General features: G+C 46.8%; 1 protein-coding gene and 1 pseudogene across 4 annotated transcripts in view; one reads left to right on the top strand and one right to left on the bottom strand.

Moving 5' to 3' along the window:
• Positions 1-23,761, bottom strand: part of DAAM2 (dishevelled associated activator of morphogenesis 2) — a 118,393-nt gene that overhangs the window by 85,929 nt on the left and 8,703 nt on the right. Inside the window, exon 1 of one of the 4 annotated variants that reach the window (XM_042938653.1) lies at positions 7,392-7,507. The exons of 2 other annotated variants lie outside the window; for them this stretch is intronic. The gene's annotated coding sequence lies outside the window, so the exon portion shown is untranslated. Of the gene's footprint in view, positions 1-2,217; positions 2,237-7,391; positions 7,508-23,761 lie in introns of those variants that run through there. One more of the 4 variants, XM_042938657.1, reaches the window with a different exon arrangement.
• LOC122219878 lies at positions 17,174-17,598 on the top strand (annotated as a pseudogene).

Below are 23,761 nucleotides of genomic sequence, written 5' to 3'. Positions count from 1 at the left end.
CAGAAACAAAGCATTAAAAGTTAAACACTATCATTTGAGGAAACCGCTTCGTGCCAACTTGCACAGAAACATAAACTCAGGACTAAACTCTCAGGCCAGTCGTAGGTTATGGGATAGCCATTCAGACAATTCAGAATGAATGCATTCAGCTTTTAGGTTATCATTCAAATGGAAACAAAAGGGAACCATTCTTAAGAACAAGAAGTTTCTCAAATAGTGTTCTCAACACTCTCCCGTCAAGGGTCTCTGGGCCCATCTGAAAGACTCTGCAGGGGCTGAGGACCCAGGCTGTGCAGTGATGTTGGCCGGCACCTTTCCCAGTCTTATGTCCCACCAGAAGAATTGGCAAATAGGAGGCAATTAGCTCAACTTGGTTGAGCAAAACACACGAATGAATGAATGAATGAATGAATGGAGTGAATGAATGAATTAAATCGAATCAAGACGTTCAAGTCCTGGTTCCACAGTTTACAGCCCTGTGTCCTCAGGCAAGGTCCTGCACCTCTCTGAGCCTCGGTTTCCTCATTTGTAAAAATCTCCCAAATTACAGGCATACCTCAGAGTATTGCAGGTTGGGTACCAGACCACTGCAGCAAAGCAAATACCACAATACAGCGAGTCAAATGAGTTTCTTGGTTTCCCAGTGCCTATGAAAGCTATGTTTACACTACACTGTAGTCCATTAAATGTACCATAGCATTATGTCTAAAAAAACAATGTACACACCTTAATTAAAAAATATTTTATTGCTAAAAACTGCCACCCATCATCTGAGCTTTCAGGGAATCATAATAACCGCCTGCAGATCACCATGACAAACATCATCATAAAAGTCTGAAGCATTGTTGACAATTAAATGTGTAATTTTTTCAAACGTGACACAGAGACACGAAGCGAACAAATGCTGCTGGGAAAATGGCACTGATAGATCTGCTCTGCGCAGGATTGCCACGAACCTTCCATTTGTTAAAAAAGAAAAATGCAATTATCTGCAAGGGGCAATAAAATGCGGTATGCCTATGTTCACGACTCAAAATATTACAGCAAGAACTACACAAGATGGTCCCCATAAAGCCCTTGGCACAGTGATTGGCACATTCAAGATACAGAATAAATGGCAACTGTTTTTGTTACTTTTCAAAAGCGGCTTTAATCCCATATTTAAAACATCTTTCCCGATCCTCACAGGCTCCCAATTCCGTCATTCCATTTTTGTATCAATAACCCCCCAGTTAGAGCCTGGCACAAGCCGGGGAGCAGGAAGGAGCCGTTGGAGCAGACTTCAGCAGAGAGCTTCTGGCATCCAGAACTCACTCATGGCCCCGGGGAAGTGTGGGGACTGAGGCTGCTACTATATCCTGCCTCTTCCCTGGGAGGCCACCCTTGGGCACAGACCCCAGTTTGCCAAACTGCACCTGATATTCAAGGCCAGGGAGCTCACCTGTGCCCATGCCGAGGCTGGGGCGTCATTTGCTCTGCAGAGGTGGGGTGCCAGTTCAGACCCATTCTGCCCACTGCACAGACCTCTCCTCACATTCCTTCTTGCACTAAGCCCGGGGCCGCGTGAGCCTCCCCCCAGGGTGGCGTTCCCAGGCTCCAGAACAACAGGCCTCCATTCTTCCCTGCCCTTGGCAGACCTGCCTCCTCCCACTACGGCACTGCCTGCTGCTGCTCACAACAGCTGCCCCAGTCCAAGGGGCCAACACAGACCTCTTTGGGGCCTGGAGAACAAGCCCAGGGCCTGGTGTGTCCCCTCAGCCCAGGAGGAAGAGGAATTGGCCTGAGTCTCCTGCTGAGATAGAATCCCAGGGTCACTCACTCCATTCACCCTCAGGCTGCAAGTACCATTTGGCCTCAGGCATCTTTGCATACAGCCTTGGCTGGCCACACTTTGTTTTCCCCAAATGAGAGAGAAGTCTGACATCAGCCCCTTCCTGATCTTCACTACCCCAACCCACCCCTCTCCGGACCAGGCTCCAGATACTTCTAGATGTCAACCCTCAGTTCCTCACCTCAAGGGTGGCAAACAGTGGGAGGAGAGGCTGGAGGCCATCCCCCATCCAAGACTCACTACCCACCGGGAATCCCAGCCCCACTTCTGCCTCCTCCTTCCCACATTTGCCCATCAGATTCCATCCGGCAACAATCACCAAACTCAACCCCAAATCAGCAGTCCGCAAAGACGAGGAGGATGAAACGTGGGTTTCTTTCACTTACCAAGTTTATCCAGCTATTTTTCCAACTTTCTTTTTAGGGATCCTGAGCTCAGTCCTTAAGAATGATTCTTGTATGTCCCAGAGCCAGGGCTGGGGGGTGGGAGGCAGGGGCCACAATGGGGGGCTGATGACAGAGAGTCCTTTCTCCGGCATGGATTCCTGGGGGATGTGCACTTGATTCAAAGCAGTCTCCCTCCTCCAGAGGGTCCAGCACTCAAATCCAACCCAGGAGGGTCCCAGCTGCAGCCCAGCAAGGCACCCAGCAGGGGAGGCAGGGCCCCACACTTTGTGGCTGCCTTTCTTAAAGGGACAGCCTACCCCTGAGAGCCTGTAGGGAAAAGCTAGACAGGAAGGAGTGAGCAAGGACCAGCCAGCTTTCTCCAGGGAAAAGCTGTGAACAAGCACCAGGATCCTGGCTTGGTGCCTGCATAATCCTGACGACTTGACAGGTTTGTCCCCTCTCCTGATGTGTGGGACACCGAGGCAGAAAGACCCTTCTCCAGGGTAAGGCTTCCCCCAAAAAGGTCCTCCCTCAGGGATGAACTCACCCATAGAACAGTATAATAACCAATAACAAATAATAGTCACTATGTGCAAGGCATTTGCCTAAGTGCTTTGCCCAAAGGAACTCTGGTCCCCAAACTTTAGGATGTAGGTATTGTTATCGGTCCCATTTACATTTACATATCGTTCCCATTTACATTCCTCCCATTTCCCGGAGGAAACCGGGACCTAGAGAGACTAAGTCACTGAGGTCTCACAGGTAATGAATGGAAACATCAGGCTTTGAACTTAAGTGGTTCTACCAGCACTCAATCACCAAGCTTTCTCTAGAAGGAACTATGGGAGCACCACTACAACAATCAATTGCAGGTGGAGCACCTGCCAGAGTCAGGTTCATGCCACAGAAAAGGCATCATGAAAGACAAGGTGTCTGCCTTCTAAATGCTCCCTGGAAGGAATTACCCAAACAGTAACCTCAAATTTGTCTGGAGGGTGGTATCACTGTGCTTGTTCTTGCCTTTATGGGTTTCTTTATTTTCCACACTTTCTGCAATATTCCTTTTATAAACAGAAAACAAAGATTCCACCTCCTACCTCCTGCTCAAATATTCCAAATGACCAAGACTCTACAGAGCAGGATGACTTAAGTATTCTACATGGATTCTAGAAGAAGGGAGAACAGCAAAATTAACAGGATGGTGCAGCAATGCCGTGAGTAAATCGAAGTTCAGTTTTGCCCATTACAAATCTATAGGCTGGTTTTTGATATAAATAAAGCAATAGCTTTTTCTTTCAGCCAAAACTAAAAATAAAAAGTGGGTTTTTTTCTTCAAACCTGGTAATTTACAAAACTCAGTTAAGAACCAACACCTCACATGTTATTCCAGACCTTTCCTCATTTGATCACCACCCCCCCCAACCCCTCTTCAGCTTCCCCTCACTTTGTCCCACCCACCCCACCCAGCAGCCAGGCCAGAATTCTAGGGCTTTCCCGAAGCCTATCCAGTACTCTGAGACTTGCTCATGCAATGCCTTCTGATTAGCACTTCCTTTTCATTTTCCCATAAAGTCTTTGACACCCTTCAAGACCCAGCTCACTTGTCACCGCTCCTATGGAGCCTCCCACCCCCACAAGCAGAACTGACTGCATCTTTCTCTGAGCTCTCACAAGCTTTGCTCCTGTGGAACATGCTATTAGAGCTGGCACCACGCTGTATTCAACTAAGTTAGTGTCTTTGTTCACTTTTCTTTCCCTAGAACCTAGCTCTAAAATATCTGTGGAATAAGGCAGTACCTGATAATAATAATTAGTTTGTTTGAAGGGCATGTACAGTTTCCCAGGTGCTTCCTCCAACATATTTCATTTGGCTTCAAAACAATTGGTTGGGATGGGTATTAGAAGTGTCAAATGTGGTCACTGAAGGAAGCGTGCAGTGCTTGAGGTCCTTGACACTCTGCCTTTTGGAGGTTAGGCTTGCCCGGATGGCCTTGAGGGGCTGGCCTGGCCCCTCAGCCTCACTTTCAGCTCAGCCAGACTGTATCCATCTCCCGGCCCTGCCCTCTGCAAGCTTATCAGTACTCCATCCCAACATCTCCTTGTCCTAGGCTCCCCCACCAGCCAGGCAGGGGGACACCAGAGGGCCAGGGGCTTGGAGATGATGCTTCCCAGCTGGTGTGTAGCATGCATTCTCTCCAGGTGAGTGAATGCAGCATGGCCAGGGCACTAATGAGGCCATAGCTTCAAGTGAGAACCAAGAATGATCTTGACAGTTTTATGGAAGAAAACTCTGTCATGCAGCCCTCCTGTACCCAGGAGGTAGCCAGTCCACCAACTGGGATCCCTGGGAGAGGGTGTGCACAGAATGTTAAAGCCAGAAGGAAACTTAGAGATCCCCTTGCCCAACCCCCTTCCAGACAGCCAGGAAAATCGGGCACAGACTGGGGAGGGACTTGTCAGAGGCACAGAGAGAGATGGTGGCAAAGTGAGGGCTGACATCTGAGCCCTTTCTGATCCAACCAAGGAAAACACAACTTCGTACTAAAAGGAAGCCACAGAGGCCAAATTATTTTGCAGGATGTTCTTCAAGCACACACCACACAAATGATTCTTGGATGCAACGGCACACACAGAAAACACTTAATAAAGGAAACACAGAGGAAAGTGTTCAGTAACCATCTTAAAATTTAGTACCTCTGGACACCAGGCCATGTCTTAACCCACCCATCTCCATAACCTCCCTTATGAGCAAAGGGGGCATGTGGGTCTAAGTCTAAAACTATGTCTGCATTGACTTAGCAGAATGCATTGAAGTAGGGATACCACGAATGATGCTTTATTTCATCTGCAGGAAACACTGTTTACAGTTGTGACAGCTATTGGTACTTAGTCAAACACCACTGGTCCCCACCCCTCACTCCAGGCACAAAACAGATTGTACTTCCTGGCCACTTGTACTTGAGTGGAGCCACAGGTCTAAGTCTGGCCCATGAGCTCCAAGTAGAAGCTGAGTGTTGTGATGGTTAATTTTATGTGTCAAGTTGGTTAGACCATGGTATCAGATATTTGGTCAAACTTGATTTCACTGTGAGGGTATTTTTTAGATAAGATAATCATTTAAATTAGTAGACTTGGGGTAAAGCAGATTACCCACCATCATGTGGGTGGGATGCATCTAATCATTTGAAAGCCTTAAAGAAAAGACTGGCATCCCCAAGGAAGAGGAAATTCTGCCTCCAGACAGACTTTGAACTTGAGCTGCAACATCTACTCTTCCCTGGGTCTCCAGCCTGCAGGGCTGCCCTGCAGATTTTGGACTTGCCAGTCCCACAACCAAATGAGCTAATTCCTTAAAACAAATCTAGATAGACAGACAGACAGATAAAGTAGATAGAATAGATAGACAGGTAGATAGGTAAGTAGATAGAACAGATAAGTAGATAGATAAATAGACAGATGGATAGACAGATGGTAAGTAGAAAGATAGATGATAAGTAGATAGGTGGATAGATAGGTAAATAGGTTAGATTGGATGGATGGATGGATGGATGGATGGATGGATAGATGGATGGATAGATAGACAAAGTAGATAGGTAAGTAGATAGATGGATAGATACATAAATAAGTAGGTAGGTGGGTAGGTAGGTAGGTAGATAGATAAGAAGGTAGGTAGGTATACAGGCAGGCAGATAGATAAGTAGAAAGATAGAGGATGGATAAGTAGGTAGGTAGATAGATAACTAGACAGATGATAGATAGATAGATCGATAATACATACATACATACATATATCCTGTTGGTTCTGTCTCGGGAGAACCCTGACTAATAGAAGTGTAATTAGTGGTCTAGAACATTGAATTGTTCTAGACACAACCCCCTTTCTGGTCAGCACTGCGATCATCAACATTTAATGAGGTGCCTGTTCTGCCAGCCTGGGTTCCTGAGTGACTATAATGAGTAGAGGTCTGCATTAACCCACAACAAACAGTAGCATGAGTAAGAAATAAACCTCCCTTGTTTTAAGTCACTGAAACTTGGGAACTATGTGTTACCACAGCATAATTTAACTTATACTGACTGAAGCACTGGCTGTTTGTCTTAGATCTGAGGTTCTGGTGTGTGAGGAAAGAAATCTGAAAAAGTAATGGAACCATAAAAGGATTTTGATCCTGGCTGGCCACTGAGTCCCAGAACACATGGCTCCTCCCCTGCTTCCTTTAGTCTATCTTGGGATCCTGGGACGTCTTACCACACAATCCAAACACAGTTGTATAAACGCATCAAAGGTACAATCTCACTGGTGAAAGAAACTTCCCTAGAAAATGTTCAGAGTTCCGCTGAGGAATCTGACCCTGGGCCTGGAATGGGAAATTCTCCAAGGAACAAAAGTTTCCACTACGGCAACAAGAATGTTAAACACGATTTAAAAAAAAAAAAAAAATCTTTTCTCAGTAAGAAAAATGAGACCATGAGTATTTATAAGCCAAAACCCAAAGGCCATCCCCTGGTTCCTGTGAGGTTTCCTGCTGTACGGGGAGAGTCAAGTGCATTAGAGAAGGTATTAGAAGGGAGCGGGATGCCCTTGGCTCAATGCAGGTGGGTTAAGTGTGGAACCTTTGAGGAAATGCCATGACAGAGTGCTGGTGATTCTCCTTAGGAATCAAGGGTGACCTAGAGGCTCCTGGGACCCTGCATCTTTCTTCTCCATGAATAAACCCAGTTTCCTAACCTTAAATACACTACAGAGATAAATTCTAGGACACAATAAGATATAACAAACTTAAACTAGTATAGGAAGAATTTAACTTATTCCAGGGGCTCTCCACTGGGACAGTTTACAGGGACATTTGGCAATGTCCGGAGAGCTTTTTGGTTGTCACGACCAGGCAATACTACTGGCATCAAATGGGTGGAGACCAGGTGTGCTGCTCAATATCCTATAACGCCCAGGATAGCCCCCCACCCCCAACAAAGAATGATTCAGGCTAATATGAAGGTTAACAAACCCTGACCCAGACCAAGTCCCTAGTTATTAGGGCGTGAAGGTTTAGAACAAAGAGAGAAAGAAATGCTCCAGAGTGAAATACTCCAATGTGGGGAAAAGACGATATACATATACATATTCATATCCATATCTACATTCATATACATATATAAACCAAAATTGACTGTACCACAGAAGCAATCTGGAAGGTAGCACAGTGCACATTGGTAGGGAAGTAACTTCCACGCTATCTCTCCCCTCCTCTGCTACTCTCCTGGAGTAGCAGCTCCATTATTTAGAAGTTGTCCTGAGATCTGCAAAGTGAGATAAGGAGCAAAGATTAGGGGTGAGGCTGGAGAATAAAGACAGCTGAACTAGTCAGCATCACAGACAGGGTGAGTTGCTGTGAGCACCAAGAGGGAAGAGAGAAGGAAGGTCAAACAGCAGGACTTCTGGCCAAGCAATCAACCTCTTTCAGAACAAGGGCTGTCTAATCTTCAATTTCAGATTGTTTGTGTTGTGATGTGAATGCCGTTGGTCTAGTTAACATCTGCTTCAGGTCTACTATGTGCCAGGCAGTGTTGGGAGTACGTGACATGCAGTCTCACCAGATGCCCACAGCTGCCCAATGGGGGACACTGCTGTTACCCCACATTAGGGGTAAGAAGTCTGAGGCACAGGGAATTTAAGCCACTCACTCAGAGATGCACGACGAAACAGCAGTAGAGACGGAACTCAGAAGCAAGTGGTCTGGCTCCAGACTCCGTGTTCTTCACTTCTGGGGTGCTCTGCTTGTGACCCACAGTAGCTAATAATCGGAACTAATTAGATGGGAATAGGGACTCAGAACTGGAGGTGACAGGAAATGTATGAGCCACGACCTCTCACTTTGGAATCTCTAGACCAGCGGTTCTCAGACTTGAGTGTGGCCAGGATCATCTGGCAATCTTGATAAAACACCAACAGCTGTGCTACACCTCCCAGAGTTTGATTTAGCGGGTCTGGGGCCGGGCCCAAGGATTTGCATTCCTAACAAGTTCCAGGTGATGCTGATTCTGCTGGCCCAAGGACCCCTCCTTGAGAACCTCTGTTCCCTTGGAAGGATATGGGGCTTCCTCCACTTGCGGAGGCTGGATTTGGCTAATTGAGGCTGCATCTCAAAGACAAAGCGGCGCCTGGTCACAATGTAGCTGTGAATTGGAGAAGGCTAATACTGAAGAGAATGGCGGGAAGGGAAGAGTGAGTGTCAACTAGATTTCAACCTGTAAGACTTCCTGGAGGAAGAGCCAAGAAGACAGAAGAAGGAACAGTAGGATTATTGATTTGATAAGCACTCCAGATAGCAGGGCTCAAGCATTTGAAGTCCCTCCCTAGGGCAAACTCGATCAATTTCAATTACCTGTGTTCCCCATAACTGCTGGGAGGGTGCCCCCTTTGTTGTTTGGTGAGTCCATCCATTAAGTCTGAGCAGCAAATTGTAACCAGCAGACACCCTCTTTCATGGAATGGGAAGCCGTGCAGAACAGGGGTTAGAAGAAAGATGAACAAGTTCAAATTCTAGCTGTAAGGCTGTGTGGTATGGACACTCCTTAAGGTTCTTAACCATTCTAAGCCTTAGTTTCCAAATCTGTAAAACAGAGCAACTAATCACCTAAAATTCAGAGTCGCAAACACCGATTGTACGTAACATGCTTGTTACAGTGTTTGCTCTACACCAAACCTCAATTAGAGCTCTATCAGTGGCCAGGGAGTCCAGCCACAGTCAAAGGTAGACGTGCTCTGGGCTGCTCATTGCTCCTGCAGGAGCTGGGAGGTTGAACTTCGGAGCCCCCTCACCGTCCGTTGTTTAAAAGATCTCCCATCCCAGTGAGCACCATCTGGTGTTTCAGGGCCCTTCCCCATCTTCTGAGCTTGCTATCAAACTGTGTCTAACGCCTCGCTCAACACTTCTTTCATTTACAAAGTTGGTAACACTAAGGAAAGGGGACGAAATAAAAATACCAAACTGCCTAACGTCCGCACACACAATATGGACTCAACTTTGCCTTGAAGCTGTACGCAGAGAGGAAAGACTGACATGTGAATTACCAAAATGCTAACTCAACTAGAAGGCAAGTTCCCCAAGTGTGGTTTGTGACAAGGTGGGAAACTGGGGGACAAGGGTGGAGGGGCAGACATTTCCAGGAGGTTTTCAGCCTTCTAGTGATGGATTTAGAGGCTAATTTTATTTTTGTTTTCCTGCTTTACGTATTTTCTACATTTTCTGTAATGAACCTGCATTGCTTTTATAATCAAGGAGGGAAAGGTGCTTTGTTTTTTACCTTCATATCCTTCCAAAATTTTTCTTAATTATAACTCACTCCACTGCTATTCTGTCCCTTCTGCTCACATGCTGCCTCTTGGCTCTCATCTTCTATTTCTACCTGTCAATTTGCACTTGAGAGGGTTCTTGCTCAATATTCTTGAGCAGATTTCCTACGCAGTGGCCCAAGAACCTCTGGTCAATGGAGCTTTCCCAAAGTGGAAGGAGATGTTTCCTCCCGTGGAAGAGTAGTGGACTTACTGCCTGCCATTCCCTGTCCTGGGATCCACTCCCAGCCCCAACAAGCTCACTAGAAGGTTCTTCATGAAGCAAGTGGTTTATCCCGTGAGGAACAACACAGGAAGAAACCTGCAGGTGAGGAGAACTGGATATACACGTGCACGCACACACACTTGTGTGCACACACACATTCACATACTCACACACCCCCATCTGCCTCTGCGTTCCTTCTGTATCTGGAGGAAAATGTCATCCGGTTAGTGCCCTCAGATGAACCAGGAAGGCAAGTCCCTCAGTTGTGGCTTGTGGGGGGGCAGAGGTAGGGAGCTGGGAGGGGGGTGTCACAGCCAACCAGCTTCCATCTGGCTCTGAAACCCAAACTTACTTCCCCGGACTGGACTAGGATCCCATTTCTCAATGTGAGGAGTCTTGCTCTCTCTTGGTGACACACACTTTCCCCAAGAATGCTGGACTTCTCAATGAGGAATTCTTGTATATTTGGGATTCTTGGAATCCGGACAAAGACTAATGAATTGCTGGCTCTACCCTAGGTTTGGAAACCCTCTAGAACTCACAGGCATGGGGGGAAGCAGTGAGGCAGGGAAAGAGGGTGTGGGTGTGTTCGCAGCTGAGAGGAGGACGCGGGACTGAGATATAGGACCACAGTATCCACGCTGCAGCCACTCCCGAAGGTACCCACTGACACCCAAATCAGAAGTCACCTTCTATTCTGTGACTAGAAGGCTGACACAGACAAGCTGGCCGTGCGGGACACAGAACAGTATTTCTATAACACAATGAGCTATACCACAATGGAAGTCAGGTAGTTGGTTGTTCAGTTCATCACAGAGGGGGGGTGATTGCGATCTATCGGGACGCAGTACAGACAGCCTGGGTCTTAGGTTCAGGCACACCTTATTTGGAATACCCTCTGTGCTTATGACTAGCTATGTGACTTCAGGCAAGGCACCTAAACTCTCAGAACCTTGGTTTTTCTCTTCCGTAAAATGTGGTAACAGCCACTTTGCAGGTCTACCGTGAGACAGGGTTGTGCTGAAGTGTGCGAGTGCTGAGCCCAGTGCCTGGCCCATACAGTGGGCCTTCAGTAAATGGTAGGTATCATTTTATGAGTTTAAAGAGTAGACGTTCATAAAGCTCTTTGTGTAGTGGGCTGGCTTCCCTGGGGATGGCCAGGCAGTGAAAAGGCATAGCTCCCTGGAATAATGGCAGCTAAACTTAAGTTCCTTCTTTCACACGCCCCTCAGGAGTCTTCATGTGTTGTGGCAGGTTTGGGCCATGCCACCCTACTCCACACCCTACCTGTGTGAATGTGTGTGTTCTAGATCACCAGAATGAAATGGTAGAGGGTCCACAGGAGGCCTGGGACCATTGTCTCCTCAACTTGAAGCGGTCAGGAAGCATGCTGGCCCCTCAGTAAAGACTGGGCAAACCACCCCAACCTTGCTGTCTAGAGAACTCCATGAGTTCTTAAGGCGTCCTGAAGAACACAGTGGCCCGGGTTCCTGCCCCCCTACCCTCGCCTCCCCACACACCCCCTGCCAAGAGCTCCAGTAACCTGGGCAAACAGACCAGGCCCCCAGGGTGTTCTCGGTCTAACTGAGAAGGCAAAACACAGACATAAAAGACTTAAGAATACAGAAAAACAAGGGGGAAAGAAAATAATTTTCTTTCAAAGGAACTCATATATGCAGAGGGATCATGAGGTGATCTAAGGAATCCACATTCCACAGGGTTAATCTAGGGAGACTTTCTAGAGACAGCGGTGATGGGTAGGGCTGCCATTTAGTGTCCCCACGAGTTCTCCCCAAAAGAACCCCCCTCAGACCCTGTGGCCTGACTGACTGGAGAACAGGCATTTTTGCCTGAAATAGTAAATTTACATAACCTCACCATCAGAGCGATGCTCAGTGCGGCTCTAGTTACAACAACAAGGGTTTAAGAACTGGAGAGTCTGCAATGGCAAAGGCAGAGGGGGAAAACAAAACAAAATCCACATGAGGTTTTAATTTTCTTTAGCCACGTGAGAATGGCCCGTAGATCCAGCTATAAATACCCGGCTGCCATTGCCACAAGATGGAAAATCACACACACACACACACACACACACACACACACACACACACACACACAGACAAGTCCCTTCCAACAGTTCATGGGCTCAAGAACACAAATCAATGTTTCTAAGACGATCTGTCTTGGGAAGATGTAGTATTAGACTCCCCCTTGCTAAGTGTCTTGCACTGAGGCCTCCCCAAATATATCCAACAGGGCTTGGAAGAAAGTTATCCAACAGCCAACACCAGAGTAGAACACGGAGCTGTCCCCACAACCCCAAGACCAAGTCAAAGCCACAAACAGGACTGAGGGAAAGGGTGTTAGGTGGAATTGCTTAGAAGGAAGTAAAGAGCACCCTGCTTGACCCAGGACACCTTGCGTAGGGTTTCCTAAAAGCAGGGCCTGAGACAGACTTGTAATGTATGTCATATATTGAAGCTGTGGTCTTAGGAGAAACCAGGAATGGAAGGAGGAAAAGAGAAGAGGGCAGAGGAATGACCTGGCACGAATGTGGTTTTTGGAGAGATCTAGCTTCATCTCTGTCCTATGGGGAGCTCTGCAGGGGAACCCCACTGCCACATTGCCCCCCACCTGGGGGCAAGGGCATGGGGCTTTTGTACCTTTCTCCCTGGTAGTCACTGGCCACAGAATTCGGGGGAAGGGCAGGGCAAGCAGGGTGTAACTCCTCTTGTAGGAACCACTGCACAAAGGGGTTCGGTAAGTCAAGGGCAACCCACATAGGTGCAAACCATTAGCTGAGCTCCCACAGCAGCTGGGAGACCTGTGAAGGACACCAACAGCATCTTCTATATAGGGTCTGTGAGCCCAAGGGCCTTGCTGCTTAGAAGTCATATTTTCTATTGATTGCAAAGGTTGATTTGGTTGGCTGGTTTTATTTTCTTTTGCTTGGGATGCTTTTAAGAATCATCCTGTGGAAGAGAGAGCAAAGGTGTGACCAATGCAGCACACAATGTGAACTTCCCACCTAATACCTCTTCTCGCCTTCTCCCATACTAGTAGGTCCCTGCTTTTTTTTTAGGCAGCAGCATTCCCAATTAAAAATTGTTCAGCTCCCCCCAGACTCCACTGCAGCTTGAGGTCACTACTTCACAGAGTTTTGGCCAGTTTCTGGAGGGAGCTTTCAGAAAAGCTTGTTAAAGAGAGCTTGGCATTTGCTCGCATGCACTTTTTGTACCTTGTCTTTCTCTTTCTTCCTGCCTGGAACGCAGATGTGAAGCTAGAAGCAAGGCAGCCATCTCGTAACCATGAGGCAACGAGCACAAAGACAAAAGTCTCATTCGAAAGAAGGCTGATGTAGAGACACAGAGGGAGCCTGGGTCTGTGATGACACTGTGGTGTCACTCTGCCAACTCTGGACTATGCTGGACTCGTATAAGAAAAATAAGAACCCTACGTGATGGAGCCACTTAAGTCAGCTTTCTATCCCATGTAGTCGAACACAAATTCTAACTGATACACGCTTCAAAACACCGGTTCTATGGGGTATCCCAGGGAAAAAGCCTTCTCCAGATAAATAAATTGAGAGACTACTAGTTTAAACAATGGGAAACCTGTCTTCTGGCTGCACTGCTTCTCTGAATGCATGGCCCTGTGTGGGCGAGGGCAGGGACAATGCAGGAACACTGCTTGCATTTCTTGAATCACAGAACTTCTCTCCCTAGGGCCACTGTGTGAGAATCTGGTGTTTTGTCAAATGCAGTTTGGGAAATGCTAGACTACCTGACTTCTTCTGATTTCCTTCCTTCTGAACATTTCATGATTCCCCACCTGGAGGGGACCAAGTAGATGGTCAGCCCCACAGTGGCCTTGGCGTTCACCCTCCATGGGACATAAGTGCTCATCAAAGAATTGAGGCCTGTGGAGTTGGTTGGAAAAGGGCAATGAAATAGATAAACTAAAAGACTCAAGGAGAGGACAAGTCTTTTAGAGTTTTGAGTACTCATTCCTCTTTCCAAGCAGGGATTAGCACTTGCCTCCAGGAATAATAATAATAATAATAATAATAATAATAATAATAATAATAAATGATGTTGAGACAGCCAGCATTTATTGAGAATTTATTACACACCAGGCACCGTATTTCACATGGATGCTCCCATGCAACTGTCACAATTGCCTAGTGAGAAAAACACCTTTAGTTTGCCTACTTTGCAGATGAAAAACCTAAAGCCTCTCAAGAGATATCAAATGTTTATCTGGAGTCACTCAGCTACTACCTGACAGAACAGAGACTCTCGACCCCCAAAGCCCACCAACTTCAGTGACTCCAGTTCCTCCACCTTCCTTTGCCAAGTACACATTTTGTTTATATACTGCGAACTTCTGCATGATACTTCTGCAGGTGTCCCTGTGAATTGGGTGCGTACATCCTGATTGACAGACCGGACTGGGAATTCTCAAGGGCAGGCCCTGTACCCCCATGGGCTTGGATATGTTCTTTTCTCCTTTCTCTGTACTTTGCCACAGAATTTTGAGACCATGTCTCCACCATGCTGGGCCACCCAGTCAAAGCTGCCTCTCTGACATTTATCACGGACTTCATGGGAGGTAAGATGTACTCAAGTGAGTCTGAGGGTGAGGGTAATGAATGGCGCAGGTAGAGGCGGAACCAAGAGGCAAACTCTGGGATGGTTAGCTCCAGCTAAGTGCATCCCCAGTTCCACATGCGTATCCGTCAGGGTGCTTAAGACCAGTATCATGTGTTGTATGGATTGGGTTCACACCAGGTCTCAAGTCCCCAGCCTGCCACCTGAGACCACCAAGCTCAATCACATCTTCCATTCTCTGAACTGGAAAGAATTCAGAACATGATAAATAGCCAATCCTCAAGCCTCATTCAAAACATCATCCTTTTTACAGCACAGAATAAAATACCTGATCCATAACCACAAATATCAGTTCCTTTCCTTCCAGACCCCTTTCCTGGCTTACCCACATAAGCCTCCTGGAGTCGACCAGTCCAAAAACAGCCCAAACTGCCCCAAAGCTTGGATCACAGGGGACTCCCCATCATTCCTGGTCTGTCTAGTTACACAAGAATACCCACGACACATCCAAGGCTCTGTCTCTTCTCGGTTTTCCCCTTGACCTCCACTCCCTGTCCTTCTCTGCCATGCTCCTGCCCAGGGGGCCCACCTCTCCAGAATGCATCACCCAGATTCCTGGGCTTCAGTGCTCAGTGGGATTTGACCCACGGACAGCAACTGCAGGGGACTGGAGGGTGGAAGGAGAGAGACCTTGGGTGCTTATTCCAGTATTCCCTTTCTGCTGTCAGTGGTGGTGCTCCTCTAGGGCCACAACTGTCAAGGGGACCTAACCCTTGAGCTTCAGCTGGCACAGGGCTCTGATAACACATTTCTCCCCCTGGCCCCATCAGGCACAGGACTGTTAACATCTTCCTGCTGTTGCTCATCCCTGGGTATCTCATCATCTCCTCTAGGACCTTCTCTCTCTGAAGATAGTCCTCTCATTACATTCATATCAATTAAACCAATTTGGGAGTGCCAACTGTTTCCTGCCCAGAGCCCGACTGATACAGACTCCCATGTACATTCTCAGAGCCACCATCTACCCAGGACTTGCTCCCAAGAGTCCCAATTTTGTGTGATTTTCTTCCTTTTAATTAAGGTGAATTATACGATGTATAAATAAACAAGAGGCAGGGAAGAAAGCCATCCCCAGCCTTAGGTCCATAGCAAGCACCATAGCAGCCAGATGAGGGGCTCACTGTTGCAGAACTGAGCACCGAGGTTCATGAACCTGGTCAAGGACAGAGGGCTGCACAATACAGGACAGGGCACTCAAGGCCAACACAGTCTGTGTCACTTGGATTGGGCTCGGACCAGATTCCAAGGGAGAGGGGGCTGGAACAAAGAGCAAGGCACATAAAAGAGCTGAATCAACTGGGTTTCAAAAAGCACCCAGAGAAGAGGCCAATGTGGCTTCATTGTCCAGTAAAAGAAAGGGAAGCAATTCCTGGCGGTGGGCACTTTCCCACTTTGGGGAAGGATGTTTGCAAGAGGAACAGAGCAGTGGCTGTATTTAACCAAAATCAGAGGGATAGCAAATTTCACCGAAACCAGGCAGCTATGATGGGAGAGACAGATCCTTTCACCCTGGGGCAATGAGAAATACTAGAGACTGTTGGTCCCATGTCCTTATCACAAGGATGTCAGGATGACAGTTGTGGCCACTTGCCAGCACATGTAAGAAATCCCAGGAAATCTCGAGGAAGGGGTGGGATGAGAGAAGGCTCTAGCGATTTTCTATATGGAAAATCAGCCAGAGAGTTGATGTTTGGTTTCTATTAGCATGACCCCATTTTGCATTTTACTAATATATCAAAATATGATCCCAACAAAGCCACATATCAGAAAAAAAAAAAAAAATAGGTCATGATCTGTAACTCAAAACCAGGGATTACCACAGGGCCCAGGGTAGATGTCCGGAGAACAGCCCCTTTGAAGATGATCACATCTACGTAAAATTTCCCAGAAGAACCTGGAGCAAACAGGAAGCACCCTCCTATTCTCTTTTCAGCGTGTCTATTTGCCATCAGGCAGAGGAGACAAGGTAGGAGTCTGTGCCCATTTTAAAAAATTAACCCTTTTAATTAAAAAATATTTTAGCTATCTAAAGATATAGATAGTAATAAACATTCGTGTAGCCATTACTCAGTGTAAGAGAGAAAATAGTCCACATATAAATGGAGCCCCTTCTTACCCCTCCCTGGTCTTCCTGTCTGACTTCCCTGGAGGGAGCCACTTTTCTGAATTTACTGGTTATTCCAAACATGTGGGGTTTTTTTAATGTTTATTTATTTATTTTGAGAGTAAGAGAGAGCATGAGTGGGGCAGGGGCAGAGAGAGAGAGAGAGAGAGAGAGAGAGAGAGAGAGAGAATGAGAATATCCCAAGCAGGCTCTACGCTGTCAGCACAGAGCCCAACACAGGTCTCAATCCCAGAAACCATGAGATCATGATCAAAGTGGAAATCAAGAGTGGGACACTTAACCTACTGAGCCACCCAGGCACCCCACCAAACATGTTTTTATACTTAGTTATACATGTAAATATTTGTAAGTAAAAGATTATTTTGTATGATATTAAATTCAATATGAATGACATCCTTCCGTAATTTGCTTTTGCATTCAACATTACTTCCACTTAATATTATATCTCACTAGCACATCCGTTCATCTTCTCACCGTAATGCATAGTATTCCATTATATGTACATATCAAACTCTTTAACTGGTCTTCTGGTTGACAGAAGTTTGGGTTGCTTTCTAACTCTTAAAAACCATGCTGTGCTCTTTTCCTCCCTGGCTGCCTAAAGCTCGACCACCATCATGAATGACACAGTAACTATCCAGACCAGAAGTTCATGACCAACCGACTACTTCAGCGAAAACAGATGGTCATCGATGTTCTTCACCCCGGAAAGGCAATAGTACCTAAGACAGAAATTCGGGAAAAACTAGCCAAAATGTACAAGACCACACCAGATGTCATCTTTGTATTTGGATTCAGAACCCATTTTGGAGGTGGCAAGACAACTGGCTTTGGCATGATTTATGATTCCTTGGATTATGCAAAGAAAAATGAACCCAAACATAGACTTGCAAGACATGGCCTGTATGAGAAGAAAAAGACGTCAAGAAAACAGTGAAAGGAATGCAAGAACCAAATGAAGAAAGTCAGGGGAACTGCGAAAGCTAATGTTGGTGCTGGCAAAAAGAAGTGAGCTGGAGATTGGACAACAGAAGGAGTAAAGATGCTGCAGGAACTATCTGGTGATTGTGCAAATTTTTCATGAGAGGATTAATAAACTAAGAACTTAAAAAAAAACAAACAAACATGCTGTAGAGAATATTCCCGAACACAGCTCCTTTTCATAGGTATTAGACTTCCTCTAGATTTACCTAAGAATGAAACTTCTGGGTCATAGGGCAAGTGCATCTTTAATTTTACTAGATAGTACCTAACTGCTCTCCAAAGTATACACAACAACGTAACCCCCACCATTAGTGAATGGGTGTTATCTCTGGTTCTAGATCCAACACGAAGAGTATAATTCGGAGGAGGGGGGGATCTGGTAAGTGTGAAATGATGTCTCCCTGTGATTTCAATATATGGTAGGCCTTTGATTCCTAGCAAGGTTGAACATCTTTTCCTATGCTCATTATTCTATAGCATCACTGTACTGTTAGAATTACACTTGCATGCTTTGAAACACCAAAGAAAATTTTCTTTTAATTTATAAAAGTTTGAACAAGTTGAAGTTCATCACTTCCTCATTGGAAATCTCGGGAGCGGCAGGAGGAGCTGTGGATGTAGGCAGAGGGAAGACTGCCTTTTGCATACTGGCTTTGAGGCCGGGATTTTTCAAATGAGCCCTAACTTCAGAGATAAAGCACATGAAGCAGAACTCCAGTAATCCCTGGGCAAGTTGGAGAATACATCTTTTTCGACCTTGTCAACGTTGTCCAGGAAAAGTTTAGCATGCTTTCACAGTGCCCTTCGCCCGTAAGAGGCACACTAGGTGGACACCACAAATGAACTGAAGGAACCAGAGGAACCATCGGTCCCTCTTTCTGCTGCAGGAAGTACCACGTACTTACCATCTCAACCGATCAAATCACTCCTCTAATAACAGAGGCCTGGAAGGAGATTTCTAATAACAGAGGCCTGGAAGGAGATTTCACAACTTCCTGACATTCCCAAACACTCTTAAATGGAATCTGAGTTAATCCACTTTGAACACCTCCCTCTCATAGCATTGATGTCATGGAATAGTACTCTTCGCTTCTGGATCTTTCCTTGACAACACTGTTAGTACTTTGAGGACTCCTCTTAATACCTCCTGTCCCTGGCACAAGGACGGATGAAGTAGTTTGGAAATGCAGGAGGGCAGGGACTGTATCTTATTCAACTTCAAAGTTTCAGAAGGCATTTGATCATGTTTCTTAAGGGAAAGCGTTTCTTCCACACTAAATCTTTTCCAAGCCCGAAGACCAGAGTAAACATGGAAATAAGCCCTCTTGCTCAGAGCACAGAACTCTAGAAAATACCTTGGGATGCTTCTTCTCCATGAAGCCTTCCCTGACGTCCCCCACCTCAAAACAATCCCGCCTCCTCTGTGACTGCATTGGTACCACACTGTGCCTAGTATTCCCATGGAAAGCAAATTATCTGGCAAACAGCAATAATAAAGAGGGACAGAGTACACACCGTGTTCCAGGAACTATTCTAAGTACCTTACGAGTATTAATTTTGTCCTTCTTCGGGGTAAATACTATGACTGTCCCCGTTTTACTCACTTTTGAGGAAGCTGAGTCTCAGGGAGGATATAGTTCTGGAAGTGGTGGAATTTAAATTTGGACGCTAGCAATTTGACCCCAGAATCTACACTAGGAGCCACTAGGCTACACCAAAGCCACTCCTGGCTAGACATACATAAGCGCGTCAGTGCTTCTCGCTGTTGTTCTTGGTGAAAATGCAGCTGTGCACTTCATGAGAAATTAATTACCCTTTGCGTCCTTATCTCTGACACCCACATCAAATCCCCAAGGCCTTGAAGAATTTGCTGATCCCATCCTTGTTTATTAACGAAAGCTCCGGGTCACATGGGCTTGCCGTACACACACCGTCTGCCTCACTTGAAAAGACGGAGGACCCGGCGGCGGCGGGGGCGGGGGGGGGCGGGGGAGCAAACCTTGCTCACAGCACCCCCTCAGCACGCGGTGACTTACACCAGCGCTTCTCAGATGATTGTTGAGCCACCGCCACCACTGATAACTATGAGTCACCAGGCGCTTTGTACTTGTCGTATCCCCTATGCCACAGACCCCCTTCACTCCTATGCCACAGGTATTACTGGCATTTTCATTTCACACATGATGAAAACCCCAGGCTCAGAAAGGCCAAATTGCTAAATCCCTTCTCTAAGGAAGTTCTGCTAACTAGTGGATGCTATCAGAATAGATTAGACATTCAAACCTAGACTCCCCACAACACAACATCTTTTGCTACTGATTAAGTTGGTATCTTTTATTTTTCTTCTTTGCCTGTATGCACATCCGTACACACAACTAACTTCTCTTCCTGGACTAGTGGACTAGGGGTCAGATCAAAAAAAAAGAGGGAAGAGGGCACCTGGATGGCTCCGTCGGTTAAGCATCAGACTCTGGATTTCGGCTCAGGTCATGATCTCACAGTCGTGAGATCCCGCCCCATGTCAGGCTCCATGCTGAGCCTTGGGATTCTCTCTCTCTCTCTCTCTCTCTCTCTCTGCCCCTCTCCACTCTCAAAATAAACAAAGATTTTTTTAAAAGATGTTCCATGAACTGTGAATGAATGAAAGAATGAATGAGCACATGGAGTAATGATATATACCCTCAACAAGTATTCCCTGGGTGCTAACTCTGTGCCCGTCACCCAGCTAGGTGCCACAAATACCACAGTGACTAAAGCACAGCCTTAGCCTTCCGGGAGCTTCTAGTCTGTTAGCACAGGCATCTCAGCGGTAACTAGATCTGTCAAAAAATTCACCTTGTCAGAGCCTAGTCTGAGCAAGGAATGGTATGCAGAAGGGAAGAAAGCCAGGCGCTGTTTTAGCATCAACAGAGGAGACTAGAAGCACATCGCATGGGGGCAATCTCCAGACACACAATGTTCTGAAAGAGTTAAAGAGAACCTGTAGGTCCCACTGATCAGGAGAGCAATGCCCACTCAGGTTCCCAGAGGGTGAACCTATGTCCCAGTTGACCCGGGACATTTACCCAGACAGCGCCAATGGATGCCTGCCTCCCCAGCATCCCCTCCAGTGACCCTTTCACTCTTGAACAGGCCCTGGTTTAGACAGTAAATTACATGGTCGTCCTTGCCTTCCAGGAAATTTATGACCTTTTCCAACAGCCCCTGGGCAGGAAAACAATTTGGCTTCTCAAGGTCATTGAGTTGGCTTCTTTCTGCTCCTTTTTTACAGAGTGTCTCCTCACAGCCACCACCCTGCAACTGGCGCAGGCTCAAGGGTGACAGGCCCCGCATCGGTGCCCATGTCTCTGTCCAGTGTTCGCACTGAAGCCCAAACTATTCACCGTCAGATCCCAAAACGTAGGAACCTTAGGTCCAAGGACATGTGTCTTATATCCTGGCTCTGAAAATTTCTTCCTGTGTGATCTTAGACAAGCCACTCCACCCCTCCGAGCCTCAGTTTCCTCATCTATAAGAGAGGGTAACAGCACTCATCTCATCTCATGGGACTATTGCAGGAAGTAGAATGAGTGAAAAAACCCAGCACAGTGCCTCGTATACAGGACGCACCTACCTGCAGCAGGCTTTCTGGAACACGTGAGCTCTCGGACATAAAGGGCACGGATAAAATGAACACCTCAGGAACCCCAGTAAATGACTGGGCCTCAAGCTCCGGCCTTACCAAGTTGGAACTGCTTCTTCCTCTTTACAGAACATGGAAAACATGGCACAACCACTTCGTAAAACTGACGGTACCTCCTGAAGCTGAGCACACGCATTCCCTGGGATCCAGCATCTCCACTCCCCGGACGTACCAACGGGAATGCACCCATGGGTTGACCCAAGGACAAGTGCACAAATGCTCACAGTGACACTGTCCGCTAACCGCCTCAAACTTGGCAACCAGCCATATGCCCATCAACCGAAGGGTGGATGCATCAAGTGTGCGACGGTCACATAACGGAATGCTACACGACAGTGACAATGAGTGGTCTACACAACAACACTGCACTGAGCAAAAAGAGCCAGACCCCAATGAGTACACACCGTATGATTGCATTTATAGGACGTTCAAGAACAGGCAAAACAAGGGGCGCCTGGGAGGCTCAGTCGGTTGAGCATCTGACTTCAGCTCAGGTCATGATCTCACGGTTTGTGGGTTCAAGCCCCACGTCGGGCTCTGTGCTGACAGCTTAGAGACTGCAGCCTGCTTCGGATTCTGTGTCTCCCTCTCTCTCTGCCCCTCCTCTGCTCATACTCTCTGTCTTTCTCAAAAATAAACATTAAAAAAGGAAGAACAGGCAAAACTAATCAACTACATTGGAAGTCAGGATTATGGAAGGGGAGTAGCCAGAAGGAGGCATGGGGGCTTCTCAGCCCAGAGACAGTTGGGAGGCAGGGGCTTTAGAATATTCTGTTTCTTGGGGCACCTGGGTGGCTCAGTTGGTTAAGCCGCTGACTTCGGCTCAGGTCATGATCTTGCACTCCATGAGTTCGAGCCCCACATCGGGCTCTGTGCTGACAGCTCAGAGCCTGGATCCTGCTTCGGATTCTGTGTCTCCCTCTCTCTCTGCCCCTCTGCCTCTCATGCTCTCTCTCTGTCTCTCTCAAAAATAAATAAACATTAAAAACATTTAAAAAAAAAGAATATTCTGTTTCTTGATCTGGATACTTGCTACACAGGTATGCTTAGTGGGTGAAAATCCATTGGGCTACATACTTATAAACTGCATTTTTCAGTCATGTTGAACTTCAACAAAAAGTTATAAAAACTTTAAAATGCAAAATGTATTTCTTTTTGTGGTACAGAGTAGATCAGACTAAGTAGCACACTGAGCAAAGCCAGTCAGATATTTTACTTAATAAATGCGTATTGCTCCCCCCAACCCTACCGCTCTGTGCCGGGCACCGTGCAGGGTGCTGGGTGAACAGGGCTAATGAGACTTGGTGGCTGTCCTCCATCATCATCATCGCTAACATTTCTTAGTGTTCCCTATGTGTCAGCCCTGGTGTCATGGCTTCTTTTTTTCTTTCTTTTTTTTTTTTTTCTTTACCAAATCATGCATGAACTTTATCTTTATCACAACCTATTTTACAGATGAGGAAACTGAGGCCCAGAGAGGTAAAGTAACTCATGCACAGCGTCACAGCTAGCAAGAACTGGAACCTGAATCTGAACCCAGGGGCTGTGCCCATAAATCCAGTCTATCAGCTCTGGTAGCCCCAGCTCTCACTTAGACAGGCACAGACATCAATAACATGACCCATTCAGGGCAGCAGTGATGGGGAATCATCATCTGTGTGTCTAGAAAAGGCAGTTCCTAACTCTGGGCAGCTCCTAGCCCAGTGCCACATGACAGGTGACAGACTGATAAATATGTTGACAGAGATTAAAAAGAAAAGAAGGGTTAAAATGGCCTACTACTACTGCCCCAAGTCCACAGAAACTCTGAGTTTGCTTCAAGCTAACTTCAAAGCCGCCTTTGGCGATGTGGGAATACTGACCCATCTTCCTGCTGACATGGAGTTTACTCCCTTCCCTTGCCACCTGGTCCTGGGACCTTGAGGCTGGGGAACGCGGTGTCTGGGAGGAAGTGAGGGAGGGTTGACACTGCCCTCCAGGAATGTGGTCAGACATTGAGCCGTGAGTCTAGGTCCCTGAGTCTGGCACACGGTGCATCCATCACACAGGCAAGCTTTGCTTTGGCACGCAGGCAGGCCATCAGTATCTGTGACCCGAAAGGCTGAATATTCAACATAGCACCAAAAGCTGCCCCCATGCTTAGGACAAAGCAGAAAGAAACAAACACTCCCTAAGGGCAAATCAGATCTGGCAGAGACCCATGCCGGCATGACGTGAATACCTATGTGATATGGGGGCAGGAAGGCAGCCCCCCAGTGGACCAGCAGAGTTCTTGAGACTGCGCCCCTCTGTATTACAGAAACACTGGCAAGATGCAAAGGAATTGCCAAAGGTCAACTTGTCCAGTGCCCCCCATCTCCAGACAGGATGGCAACAAAGCCATCCGGTTGAGCTTCTACACAGATACACCTACACCCATCAGCCTGGCATGGGGAGGTAGGGGCAAATGAAAATTTGGCAGTAAAAATTAAAACGTTTGCTCAGTCTATCCAGTTAGGACACCACCTTATTTGTAAGGAAACCT

This window comes from Panthera leo, chromosome B2 (genome assembly GCF_018350215.1).
Source record: "Panthera leo isolate Ple1 chromosome B2, P.leo_Ple1_pat1.1, whole genome shotgun sequence".
In the NCBI taxonomy this organism is placed as follows: domain Eukaryota; kingdom Metazoa; phylum Chordata; class Mammalia; order Carnivora; family Felidae; genus Panthera; species Panthera leo.
This window is presented reverse-complemented; position numbering and strand designations above follow the sequence as displayed.